Raw genomic sequence first — 14,500 nt, 5'->3', positions numbered from 1 at the left:
TTGAGTGAAGAATAATCTTCACTCAACAAGAGTGAAGATCAATCACTCTTAATGAAAACACCTAATGAAAACACTTTGACTATTATCGCAAGGTAATTACAAAGACAAACAGCTAAATGACTCTTCCAGAATTGTTGTTGCTCTTGGCACCAACTGTTCTCTAGCTTGCCTATTGGAATTAACATGAGGATACGGAAATAAAGCTGTATTTGTTCAAAAAGCGGGAGTAGATCTGTTTGCACTTTTCACCCCCAAACCTCCCTCTCTCCCTGCCTCATCTTTGAATAGTATAAACATGAGCCTGTTTTATCCCCAAGAGACTCAACCAATGACAAGAGCTGGATCTATTCCCTAAGGGAACCAAACACTTTTTTTAAACAGCTTTATTTCTGTTCATTTTCAAATGCATGACAAACAATTATATTTGGTATATTATTAAGAAACAGTTGGTGAAAAACAAACACAATAGCAAAACCTCAAAATAACCTGACAACTATTCAACACAACTGGTCATGCCTATTAAAGTGTCAATAAATCAGTCATTATTTATTTTTTCTTTCTCCCCATCCACCTCAACCCACCAACCCCCCACCCCCTACGTCTCTCACTTACAGGATAGTACAGGTCCAACTAATATGATTACACAACCATAGTACTGCCAGCTTATGTTTGAGCTAATCCAAAAAGGAGTCATTCCACATCCCGGCCAGTCACATCCATACATGATAACATTTCGATGAAGGGGCCCCATATTGCCCCAAATGCTGCTTGTTTTCCTCTCGCATTATAAAGAATCTTTTCCGGTTTACAGTAAGACACCAACTCATCAATCCATTGTCTTATTGATGGCGATTTTTCAGATTTCCAATTTTTCAAAATACATTTTTTTGCTGCTGTGCTTGCAAGAAGAATAATGTATTTCTTATAATTTATTCTAATAGTTGTTAAATCTCCTAAAATCCACACCTTTGCTTCTTGTTCATCTGACGTCCCACAACTCTTGATGTGATCTCAATCATGTGTTTCAAAAGGTTTGGAACCAAACACTTTTACCAAAATAAAACCTCTTTTATTTAGTTGAACTATATAAAAGTCAAGATTGTAAATACTAACTTGTAACTACAGTAATTTCTGTCACAGCATTGTGAGCCAGAGTTGGAATAAAATTAGTTATCAGAAATTCTTATGTATCCATTCCATGCAAAGATTCCCGTCCAAGGCACAGGCCGGTATGAGATTTGATATGATAATGTTGAGGAAAAATACACACCATCATATTTACAGAACAAATTAAAAGGAAACAAATCTGTTATGATTGTATTTCTAACATTTTCAACAGCTATTTATACCTACTTCTGCTAAAATAATCTAAGATGTTGACTCTTTAATAATAATTTTATTATTATTACAGCATTGCAATATTGTTATTATATAATAATAAGAGTAACTATAAATAAGAATAACTCTATTCTTACCTCATTGATCAGTCAGCAGAATCTAATGCTGCAGCTGTAACCTCACTGTGCTGTGCTGAGCTAGAGGACAGGACCGGTTGTTACGTCTCTGGATTCTGAGGCAGAGTCTGCAAGGGGCACAACATGCAGGTCTGACATATTTCAGAAATGCATCTGAGAAAAGTGGAGATGCTCCGATCCGATATTAATATCTGTTTCTGTCCTGATATAAAACAAAAACCATTGGATCGGGTATCAGTGATAATACTCAATCATAAGGACAGATCTGTTTAGTTTAACTCTATGCTTTGTCATAAACATGATACAACACTCATGAACATGAATGTCAGTGACTGTTGTTATGAAGTGTTATTCTGTAAATAATGACAGTTTTAATGCAGAGTTGCACTAAAACTTCCATTAGGTGTCTGCTTTGCATAAAAAGTGTAATTATTTAACAAATGGCATTTTATTACAACAGTCGTAAACATTTATGAAGATTACTTCATATTCATAACAAGTTGTTTATAACTTGTTGTGTCATGTCAGCCCTATGCATGCCCCTTCAAATAAAGTGTTACCTATTTTCTTTGTTAGTTTATCACATCGGCTGTTATGCTCCTAATTTCACCGACTGAACAAATTAAAGGTGTTGTTTTTACAAATTTGACTAAGCTTGTGAAGCTATTGGTGGATTTCAGTGTTCTGTCCTGGTGCAGAATTATCAAATCAGAGCAATTCAGTACATTTATGTCTGTGTCTAAAAAAATAAATATTTAAGTCAGTTCATCTGTTTTTTCTACATCATATCAGTATCTATGCTACTAGATCTCAGATATCTGTATCAGTATCACAAGTGAAAAAAGTGAATGGGTGAATCCCTAGAAAAGAGATAAATATATAGAAGTAATACTGATAATATGCCACATTAAGCTTTGTGAGCATCTGTCTGTGTGTGGACAGGAACAGTAATAACCTCACTCAGAATGTGGAGCCAAACACGCAGCAGAAAAAAAAGGCAGGAACCAGAAGAACATCATCAATGCTTGTTTTAAAACAATCCAATGAGGAGGATCATTTTTCTCTCAGGGACAACAAGGACACAAAGACTGCATTAAGGTCCAAAGGGACTGAACACAGACTTTGAAATGTATGTGAAGCTCTTAACAGACTTGCTGCTTGTCCCTTGCCAGCGCTGCTTTGAAAACAGTGTTACCTTAATGAGAGTTAGAAAACGTGGTAAGCCATTAGTTTCCATAAAACCTAATATTTCCAAACCGGTGATAATTTTATTATTTTTCCTTAAGCTTGATCTAATTTGTGTATGTGAGTGAGACAAAATCCAATAAGCCTTCTTTTGGCTGAAGAATTTTTTTTTCTTTGACATCTTATGAAAAAGAATTTCAAAGCATCAGAACTGCAATGGAAAAAACTTTGATACCAGTAACAGGCCCATGCCTTCTTGGGCCTTTAATGCCAGGACTTGTCAAATAGTCCTGGCATTAAATTAAACCACTAAATATTCAGGTAAACATTTTGCCAAACCATTTACATGAATATGCATTAATACATTCAGTAGAACCTAACATCCACATTAACTAATATAAATGGCATTCCCAGCATGCACCTAGGTATTTCATCATTCCAAGCTGGATTTGCTTTCTGATGTTTTAGATATTAACTACCAAAAAATCTTCAAATAGATAAGTTCTCTGTGAATAATTTGGAATCAGAAAATTCCGCAAACACTGACCTGGGATCCACGCTATATCTGTTTTATCATTATTTAATTTTATTCCAGCTAGCCTGATCGTGCACTATTATCATTGCAAGTCAAGTAAAAATGAAAACAGATAAATATGATGTAAATTATTATCCATTCCCTTCTTAAAGCCACCCTCCAAAAAGGGACATTGTTAAAAGCGTCTGCCCAGCATGTGGAACTACTCCATTCCTGGAGTCGTTTTCAGGTTAGCGACTGGAAACAGTTAACGGCTGCTTCAGTTTCACTTCATCCCAGGAGATTCTCCACTGTCACTGATGGGGTCTGGACCAGAGTGGGCCAAGGGTGGGGATGGGCAGGTAGGGGGGCACATGGACTCTTGTGTCTGTCATAGTTTGTGTAAACTGGGTGAATAGGAAAATTTTTGAGCTTGATGAGGGAACTTATGGTATCTCTCTCTGCTGATTCACTCCCTTCACTATTCACACTCCTCAACGCTGAAGCAACATTGTCATGAATCTTTTAAGAACCGTGTGAGGGGCTTAGATAAAAAAGCACAAATGATCTCACCAGACTGACAATACGCTGTTTCTACAGAAATGTAAAAGTCCTGTCAAAGTAAACTGTTCTGTTGTCTTAATAGCCATAAATTAATTATGTGCCTTTCTTTTTCTCTCCTATGTGACGGGATATTAACCCACTGACACCTTTACAGGTAAGCAACATTTTGTTAATTTTACTATTATTTCCTATGAAAAATTGTGTGTACATTCAGTTATCACACATTGTACGTTAAGAGTTTGTTGTCATCCCTGAAGCCTCAGGTTGCTACGGCAACCTGGGTACCATCTGAACATGAATTGCTTGTCACTTGCCATCCGACTTGTTGCTTTGCTCTGACTCGGTACTGTTCTAATGGACTTTGAATGAAACTGACACAGAATTGGGATCAAATGTAACTGGCTTAAATGGAGATGAATGTAATTGAATTGTATTATCATGAACTTGTTTAATTGGATTGCTTTGCATTGTTGGTGGACTAAATCAGTTCTTAATTGGATTCATTTGAGCTGCATTTAAATGGATTTGAATTAAACATGTTTATTTGTGTGTGTGTGGTGCTGAAAGACTGCACTTTGTTGAGCTTTGCAAACGTTGTAAACACACTCGTCCAAACGCTGTAAACCCATTGTCCTATGTTCAGATTTAGTGATGTTTCTAATGAAAACTTTGTTTTTAAAGCATTTTTGTCGTCAGGCCAGGCGGCAGGCTCTAGGTCTTCAGGTCTTGAAGTTCATAGTGCATACGATGCTGGAGGGTGATGCACTCTACCCAGATTGGGGTTGGCCACTTCATGAAAAAAATTATGTTCTGCTCTTTATGGGATCGTTTTGGAGTTGGTGGTAGCAGTGAGAAACTGCTGGATAAATTATGACTGTGGAACATTCAAAGCCCGGTATGTTTGCTTATCTACAGCGATTGTGTCAGTAAACGTTGAAGGTCAGAAAGGAAATAATAACTTTTTCTCCTTATTTGCACATTAAGCTGTTTCTGCTGAATGCGCCACTAATGTGGGCTTCATGCTGGGAAGCTCACATTAGTGACACAAACAAGTCATATCCAGGCCTGGCTGTAATGGCTGTTAGGAGATGGAAGACTTTTCTACTTCTTCTTGAGGAGTGAAAGTGGATGCCACTGATTGAGGCTTATTCAGCTGGAGCATTTCAATGAATATTTTGATGCGAGTACACCTTGCCTAGAAATGTGTTTTCCTTTCACAGTGAACAAATGCATAACAGGATTTAGTTACTTTTATTTAATAAGTTAAACAACATTCTTTTTCCTATTGTCACTATGATATTAGTACGGTTATAATAATTTTATATCTAACACCTTATTTTCAATTGAATATTTTTTCATCCAGCAGTAAAGGCATTAAACTCCCACTAAATTAAAGGTGCATTCACACCAGGCATGTTGAGTCTGCTTTTATTAAACTCCAGTTTGTTTGCCGAGATAGTCCTGTTTGTTTGGGGAGGTGTGAGTGCAGAAATGAACTCTGGTCCACCTTCGCATCTTGGTCTCTGCTCATGAACTGTGGTGGGGTACGAATTCTTTTGCAAATGCCGAGTGGACCATAGACCGCTCCAAAAGCAGGAAGCAGACTACAGCCCATGGCATTCTGGGTAAATACAACTAAAACAAACCTGTGAGTATAGATTATATCAGGGGTCTTCACATCTAGACCTGAAGGGCCAATTTCCTGCAGCTTTTAGATGTGTCCCTGGTCCAACACATCTGAAGCAAAAGACTGAATCACCCCGTCAGTGCAGAGTCTTGTTAATGACCTTTGTGTCATTAACACTCAGGTGTTTTGAAGTAGAGACAGATGTAAAAGCTGCAGGGAACCAGCCCTCAAGGCTTGAATTTGAAGACTTCTGTTCTATATACTGATACTTAAAAATCTGTCCAACAACATACTAAATGGTTATTTCTTAGAGCTGTGAACAGCAAGCCAGACTCTGACCCTTTTTCAACATCAAAAGCAACAAACTTTGCAGCTGTCCTTCCCATAATCCAATAGTAGATGTTTTCTTTAAGCTCAGCTCCGAAACAGTGGTCTGGTGAATTTATCTGCAAAAACAAGTCAGAACTTCTGATCTAACACATGTACACATTTCTCTGCACTATAGTCAGACCACAGAGAGGCCAAACAAGGACAAGACCCAAAGATGACCTGCCACACACAGAGAAACACACTGAAAACAGTTGACACAGTACGATAGCACACATATGAGCCAAGCATTAAAACATCAGACCAACGTTCAGGGATCACTACCCAGACACAACATTTTGTTGGAGAAAGCACTCTTTTCTAGCTTCTGATTTAGGTTTAAAATAAATACATTACAATCTGTCTGGAAACTCTATTAAATGATTCCTGTTTACAGTACTGGGTGTCATGTAATGACTGTTCTTAAAGAACCCTGAAAGACACACCAAAAAACACCAGCTCAAATATCAGATAGAAGCTGTAGAAGGTAAACACAAAAACTGTCATGAACTTTGGGACTTTGGTCTGTTTTGCTTTTCCTATTCAGTTCCTTCCTTAACTTTAAGATTCCTTGTAGTACTATGGTGTTTCTGTTTTCGTATTTTGGTTCAGCCTTTAGTTATGGTTCTCTGTATCTTCTTGATTTATTTTGCAAACCTGTAGCTTCCATGTTCTCTTGTTGTTTTTTGGTCTGAATCTTGATAATTTCTTGTGTTGGATTGTTAATCTGGTTTGTTTACATTTCTGTTTCCTTGTTTCCCATGTTCCCTGCATGTTCAAGTAGCTATTTATCCCATCTTATCAGTTCAACTACCGCTACATCCGCACCTGCTCCTTGTTCAGTTATCAACTATCCTGCATTTCTGGATCCTGCTCTTCATTGTTTTATAACAGAAACACTGGATCCTAACAGCTGACACAGTAATGCATCACACATACAACACATATTATAAGTTCTGCCACTGCCCCCCAACTAAATGTAATCCTTGATAATGTTATATTCCCTAGTAATAGAAATCTTTATGTTGAAGCTCTTATTTTCCACTTTAACAATATATGCTCTAAGTACTCTAAATCATTTGACTAAATCTGGTCCTTTAGCCTCTTTAGAAATTTGTGAGGCTTTCTCTACGTTTTTTACTGAGAAAATTATCGTCTTTAGAGGCTCAAATTCTCTGTTAAATTTAGATCCTCATGAAATGCCACAACTCTGAATCATTTTGAGTCAGTTTCACTTGCAGAACTGACCTCTGTAATTAAACATCTACAGCCATCAAATTATTCTTTAAGCTGTCTTCCTACCCTTTTGATAAAAGACATTTTTGTCACTTTTGGTCCTTACATCTTAATGATGATAAATGCCTCACTTCACTCAGGTTGTGTCCCATCAATTCTCAGACATGCTGTGGTTAATTAAACACCTTCTTAAAAAAACAATCTAGATTCAAGTCTATTAGAAAATTTTAGGCCCATATCTAAACTTTCTGTCTTTGAGGTTCTCGAAAAGTTAACTTTTATTCAGTTGAATCCTTTTTAATAGATTATAACAAAACTGAGAAATTTAAGTGTGGGTTTAAAGGTGCTCATAGTACTAAAACAGCTTTGCTTCGAGTATACTGATCCTCTTTTTAAAGGTTGACTCTGGCAATTTTGCTGTTTTATTACTTTTAGATCTGAGCGATGCGTTTGGAATGGTTTAAATCAAATTCAGAAAACAGAACTTTCTTAGTCCATCTTGATCACTGTTTTAGGGCCACACCTTTAAAGTATGGAGTCCCCCAAGACTCAATTTTAGGTCCTAGTTGTATAACTGTATTGCCTTTTGATCAGATTTTTAGGAAATTCAACATTTTGTTTAGTTGCTTTGTGGATAACGATCAGATTTATATGCCCCTAAAAGTGCTAAAAAAAAATCTATACAGGTATTAATAGGTTGTTCAGCTTAAGTTAAGTCAGACTCATCTTAAAGAGCAAAGGCTTTCTCTGTTGCTGACTATTCTCTGGAATAAGTTACCTTTCCAGACTAGATCTGTCCTCAGTCTGGGTCATTTTAAATCGCTTCTTAAAACTTATTTCTGTCCATTCACATTTAATTACGGCCTGACACAGTACCTTTTCTGTTGTGATGTTTTAGTTTTATTTTCTTTTTGTCAATTTATTGTATTATTGTCTTTGTGCAGCACTCTGTTGCAGTTTTAATCTATTTTTAAAAGTTCTATGTAAACTTAACATTGCCATTTTCTTTGAATTTGATGAAATCAAAGAAAACAAATTATGTAGTAATTTCTAGATATGGCATAAAAACCATAAATAAAAATTACTACCTCAGAGAGGATCAGTATGACTTTTCTGGAGCCGATCTATTTGGAACGTTTTATCTATTTGGTTATACCATAAAGCCCTGTGTGTTCCTGAGTTTTTTCACAAATTGATGCTTTTATAAGAACCTTGTAGATATTTTCTGTCATTTCTTGTAATTTTCACAAACTATCTTTTTTCTATTTTCTGTTACTTGCTAAATCAAGGTAAGCTGAATCAGCAAATTCAGTGTGCCTAAAGCTGTATGTGGGCTTAACCCACTAGCTGTGTGGCCTGATGTGATCGTGTTATTTCGGACCGGGTTTGTGGTTGAGTATGAGCAGCTTATGGACCTTCTGGCAGTCAGAGTGGTACATGCTCTGTTTTTCTCCTTCAGGTGAAGCTGAGAAAGGCTCTTAGGATTAGATGGGATTAAATTATTCATGGTGATGTAGAGAAAGAAGCAGTAAGAAAAACTCCATTTTCGCTTCTCTGCCTCTGGCTGAGCTACTATGTGGGAGGGTAAAGGTCAGCTGAGGGGAAAAAAGATTTTATTATCTTTGAAAGACTTGATGCCACACAGATGTAAAGGGTAAGAACAGGAATACAGTGCTAAAGAGGCTGGTCAAATATTTATGTGAATGTGTTTGGTCTTATAGCCTCTGTAAATTATTTTTCTTACATTCATAATGCCAGTAGCCATGTCAACAGCCTGATACACTGCAAACTAAAGCTGTCAGATCCATCTGCATGAAGACAAACTCTGAGAGCATATTTTCACACCTTAGGAAGATGGAGTTAGTCGAAACATGTTGCTGCTTTGGTGCTCTAGTGAGGAGTGGAGGCTTTTCTCAAAGCCCTTGTTGTCTCTGAGAAGTGGAGAAAACTTGTTTACACTGGGGCAGCCTAGGCCTTTCCTAACAACAAATTTTGCTCGACAATTTCAAGTGATTATCTCAGATACAACTTAGAAAGCAGAGTTCAGCCATGTCTTTCTTACAAGCTGTACAAGAATTATAAAAATGAACTGAGGTAAAAACTTGAAAATAATTAGATTTTCTAATGATATTCTAATGTATTGAGATTAAGCCTGTCACAATTCCAAATTTTTCTGGGCAATTAATTGCCCCATAACTTATTGCAATAAACGATAATATTGTCGTTTTGAGACCATGTCAGTGATGGGAGACAGCGCTGCTTACGCGGTGAGGCGACATTCACTTTGCCTTGTCCAGCCGAGATGTGCACAGCTAGCAATATGTGCACGACATATGAAAGTTGGAAATTGTTCAACTTTTGTTGTTGTTGTTATAGCCTCCTGTGTATTTGGTTCAGCTCGAGGGAAGAAAAACTGATGTGTTTAGCTCCCTGTGTGTTGAGCTGTTACCAAGGAAATGAGGGGAGGAATAACTCGAGGCACCGGAGTGAAGCTTTTTGTCATCCTTGGTATAACGAGAGACATAAGAGCAAACAAGCGATTATTATCGCCCTCCTTTTATTATCGAGCTCATTGACTTATTGTTTATTGCAGTAGGTTTAACTAAGATATAGTTCTATTTTGAAATGTTCTCATTTTTTATTGGTTCATGTTAAAAATGAGTGCTCTTAAAAGCCGAAAAAGACCTTTGGAAATCTAGATCAAAACCTTGTAAAAGATTGTAAAAGATTCCTAGATACTCTGGCTACTTGGACACAAAAATCTCATTAAGAGATGACTCAGCATTTTCCCACAGTTATTTTATCCAAAGCTGTTTTGATTTTCAAACCTCACTGCATATTTTTGCTGTTGCAGTTTCTACAGCATCAACCTTAATGCATCCTCTGTAAATCTCTGCAACAAATGCTCATATCTATCCTGTTTGCCCTGGAAGTTTCCTCAAAGTAAATGAAGAGACATGTCAAGTTTCCGTCAACGTTCTCCATCCGTTCCTGATGACATCACTGACTTCGTTCAATCTCTGCCCACCCTCCCGTTATGTTCTGGTTATATGGCACCAGTCAATCCGCCCTCTGCTGCCCAACACAAGTGGAGCAGAATGCAGTTGCAGACACACCCAGACCCTCATAAAGGGTTCGGTTAGCCGTCTTCTGAGGTCTGCATACTTTCTGGAAAGTACCATGTGATTTTGAAGCTGTTTTAAATCTGAACTGTACTTGAATGTTAAAAGAAGAAACTTAACTGCTGCCAGTGTTTTTGACACAACATTCTGAAGTGAATCTTTTTACTTTTTAAAGATGGTTGAGACAATCTAGAGATCATTTAGTTTCAGCTTGCATTGCTCTGCTCCCAGCCAGTACTGAGTGGTTCCTAAAACAACCGCTGTGCTCCTCTCTGAGCACAGCCCTGGGACCAAATGTTTTCCACTGTACAGAATTCCACAGGAAATCATGCTCCTTTTTCGTGGAATTTTGTTGTAAAACTTCATGGCTCCCTGTAGAAAAATTAGATTTTTTTCCCGTAGTTTTTTTTTTTTTTTTTTTTTTGCCAAAACAATAAAAGTGCTTTCTGTTCAACTCATCTTGTGACGAAATACAAAGGACACAGAGACTGAACGTTGGAAAAGCGCTAAAGCTATTATAGAAATATTTTTTAATAGCGCCCATGTAGACAAATCTTTTTTATTTCTTTTTTTTTTTGCTCGGCTTATTCTCCAGCTGGTTTCTCTGCTTACTGTCCAACAGAGCATAGAGAGCAAAAGGAAAGCTTCTCTCTCATCCAGTCTGCAGTTAAAGCAACATCATTAGTAAGTTTTGTTCTAAGCAGGATCACAGAAACTATTTGGTGCTTGTAAAATCAGCAGCTCTATAACCACAGAGCTTGTTTTATTGTTGTCTAATTGTGGAATAAGCATGAGCATGTAACAGTTATAGTGCAGCTAGTGAGCTCTTAAAGGGCTATGGAGCCACCCTGACTTGCGGTCGGTGTGCCTTTACCTTTAAGGGGAGCGGCATGGAGAGCGCTGAGCGATGTGGCCGGTTATGTAAGGCTTGGCTGTGCCGCTCAGAGCTGCTTGGCCCTTGCTCTGTCCCACTGCCAGGCGCTGGAGGTTTAACACCCTGCTGTTTCAAAAGGCCCTCTGGACTCTACATAGTGTTTAGCTCAACTCTGTAGTTTGCCCAATTTATTTTCTCCTTTCCTCTCTGCTTTCCTGCACCATCTGTCATCCTCACTGATAGACCGTCTCTCTGCCGTCCCTCCCTCCCTCCTCTTTAGCTGACTCGCTCCATCTAGTAAAATTGTTATGGTCTGAAAAATCCAAAGCCTTCTGTCCTGGTCATGTTTCAGGATGTGGGTTTTATGTTAACTTTGTCGTTTACCTACTTTATCAGAGTCATGTTCATAAATAAGTGCAGGGTGTTGAAAAGATAAAAAATTGAGGAGACCTGTTTAAAACCTCTTAAAGGGGCAGTATTATGTAAAATACTCTTTTTTGTTATATTGTGATGTTATTCCTTCAGTAAAAACATACATGGAGTTTTGATTTGATTCTTTCATTCATGTTTGAGGAATCCTTTAATCTCCATGGCAACCATTCAGGTATGCAAAAACATCTTGGCAAACCTAGCTCTGTCTTCGAGGTGCAGCTCCTCCCCCCAGCTGCAGTTTCCAAACTTCTGAGTTTCCGCCTCACAGAGCAGCCCTCCCCTACGATTCCTCCTGTCAGCACCTTCAGACTAGCCACCTGCAATTGGTTAACACCTGGTGGAACTGAGCATCTGCTGAGCTCATTATACAAACTACTTCTCAGTGGAACACTGGTCAGAGTGCTGTTAAAAGTTTAAGAAGTGATGCTGTGATGACTTCCTGAAGGCAGAGTGTTGGAAAGGACAAGACTTTCTTAAAGAGACAGAGGCCCAATTTCAAGGTGTTAAATTACGAAGCCAAAGTTTGATATATACAAAATAACATAGTAACATGATTGTGCTATAAAATCATACTATGTGGCTGGACCCTTTAAATCTCCTGGACCTGTTGACTTGCATGTGAGTGTTTTTGGGATGACAGTTTAGGGGTTAATTTTCCAGACTGTTTTCTTTTTTCCATTTTCTAGATGACTAAAGTCTAATAGTCCTTAATAAACACAATACATTCTACTTTGGGTTCATTAATTTGACATTACATTTTACATTTTACTCATTAGTGGTTTTTGACTTACTGAATATTTTAAGGCCATTTTAGGACATATTTTGTACCTGGGGTTCTTAAGCTGCATCTAAAGTTGCAAACAAAAACTAACATTAATATTTTAGAATCTTATATGCAACAACAAAGTCCAACAATTTTAGATTTTATTTTACACTAAAGTAACCTAAGTTTATTCAGATGCCTCACAAACACTATGTTAGTCCATTGTTGTCTGGAAAATTATGGAATTTTAGTTTGGATAAAAATCAACAAGTTTACTGTTTGATAAAATACTGCAGTCGTGTCATTTATAGCTTTGTGTTTGACCTCTTCCGGATTGACCTGGTTTATCTGCTTCAATGTTTCAGACCAGTCCCTCTAGGATGTTGCAATGTTATTTTGGAATTGATGTGGCCTAAAATTACTGATTTTGCAGCATCAGTTTCAAAAAGCTGCGGTCAATGTTGTGAATTTTTTTAAGCTTTATTTTTGTCATAACATATGGAGCCCATAAAGGGACATTGAAGGAAAACGTAAAAAATAAACCTTCTCATGTTCACCAGATGCTTTCTCAGGATTTTGACATAGTTAATATTTAATGTGCAAGTACCTTTTTGAAAAAGTATCTCAATACAAACCAAATCATATCCTGAGGAGAAGTCACAATGCAAAAGAAGAATCCCATGTTGGTTATTCAAGTAAACATGAACTGTTAACACAGTAGGAGCAAATCCTGCAGAACATCTTAAAAGGGTTATCCCAAAAAAGAAAAAAAACAAAACACAAATGTTAGTTTGCGTTTACTATTAAAAAAAAAAGCTTAGTTTTACACACGCTTTCATCTTGGTTTGTAAGGTGTCATGAAACTTGAAGTTAAATTAGAAAGGGAAAGTGGATTGGTCAATATTCAGCCAAGTTGCAGTGATTGGTCGGAAAAGAAGGAAACAGAAAACATTAAGGTGATTGGTCAGATTTGCGAAATAGTTGCAATGACTAGTGAAAATTGCAAGTCTGAGCAAAATTTTTGAATGTTGAGTGAATTTGCATTAATAGTTGAGATTGCAACATCACACCTTTCTGGAAGGACTGATTAAACAAACAGTAAAAACCAGACAAAGAAAATACAAGACAGCCCTCTCAAATATATTTGCATTTATTAAAAGACAAAATCTGGACCTATGTTAGAAAAGTAATCAACCCCATGTTAAATTCTGAATTTTTAAGATATGACCACATTTTATGTGGTTCAGTTTCATTAGGCATACTAAATAGAACCTACCTAAGAACATGAAGTAGGCTGAAAGAGTTCAACACGTCATCTAAAGAAATCCAAGAACAAGCAAGGAACAGAGTGTAGATATTTCATTTCACAAACTATATGATGTGAAATGAAATACAAAGAGCTGAGAGATTATGCTTATTGATTTAAAATAATCTGAACATTGTAAAAGCAGCTGGTCTAAGTGCGGAACTGAACTTCCTGTTATCCAAAGGTGGTTGAAGAGAAACATCAAACCCCTGCTGCACAGTGTGTGTGTGAGCAGGTGGGTGGAGGCAGAGAAAGCCCTCCAGGCCTCTTAAAAGTGATTTTTCATGGTGATTTGAAGCTTTGGATTAAGGTCAAGATTTCACCTGTCAAAGTTCTTCTGATTCTGTCAGCTTCCAGTTGGTGTGTTTGGAAGGAAACTTGCTCATGTGTCGCTATGTGTGTTAATAATGCTTGTTCCAGTTTTAAATGCACCATCTGCTGTGTAAGCTTTATACAACACATGCTCTGGGTATCTGTTACTACTGAATAAATGTCTGTGATAGCATCTATATGCTGCGATTTCATGCTGTAAATACTTTAAGGGGACACTTTGCATTGTTTATTTGCAAATAGATCTCTTTAGTTTAGTTGTTTTCCAATGCATTACAGGAAAATAAATAGACTGACGAACCCTGATTTCTGACCAATTGATGATAAAAGCTTTTGTAATTCAGTTGTAAAAGTATTAACACACCTTAAAGTTTTTATTAAGATTTTGTATCATTGGAGGCACAAACTGCAGCATATCTTACTGAGATTATGTTATACACCAACACAAATACCGTATTTTTGTTAAGAGGAAGAATAGCAACAAATGGCTTTAAAATTGTTTAACAAATAAAAAAGTGTGACTCATTGAATTTAAGAATAGTCCTGAAACATGTTTATTTGCTGAAGCCTTTTGTACATCCTGAGAGGCTGGCACTATTTTAACTATTTTAGTAGTTTATTTTAACTTATTTTATTTTGTAGAGGTTTAAAAATTGAAGTGGTATGGTATAATATGGTATGGTATGGTATGGTATGGTATGGTATG

General features: G+C 37.1%; 1 protein-coding gene across 2 annotated transcripts in view; it reads left to right on the top strand.

Annotated features, from left to right (window-relative positions):
* Positions 1–1,499: 1,499 nt before the first annotated feature.
* The window catches only part of thrb (thyroid hormone receptor beta), an 89,158-nt gene continuing 76,157 nt past the window's right edge, over positions 1,500–14,500 (top strand). The window contains exon 1 of one of the 2 annotated variants that reach the window (XM_015016749.1): positions 1,500–1,604. The gene's annotated coding sequence lies outside the window, so the exon portion shown is untranslated. The remainder of the gene's footprint in view (positions 1,605–14,500) is intronic. The other variant, XM_015016753.1, reaches the window with a different exon arrangement.

The sequence above is a fragment of the Poecilia latipinna genome, unplaced genomic scaffold (assembly GCF_001443285.1).
Source record: "Poecilia latipinna isolate Pla-1442-1.1 unplaced genomic scaffold, P_latipinna-1.0 Scaffold2058, whole genome shotgun sequence".
NCBI lineage: Eukaryota > Metazoa > Chordata > Actinopteri > Cyprinodontiformes > Poeciliidae > Poecilia > Poecilia latipinna.
The sequence above is the reverse complement of the archived record's forward strand: the minus strand, read 5'-3'. Positions and strand labels throughout refer to the sequence as shown.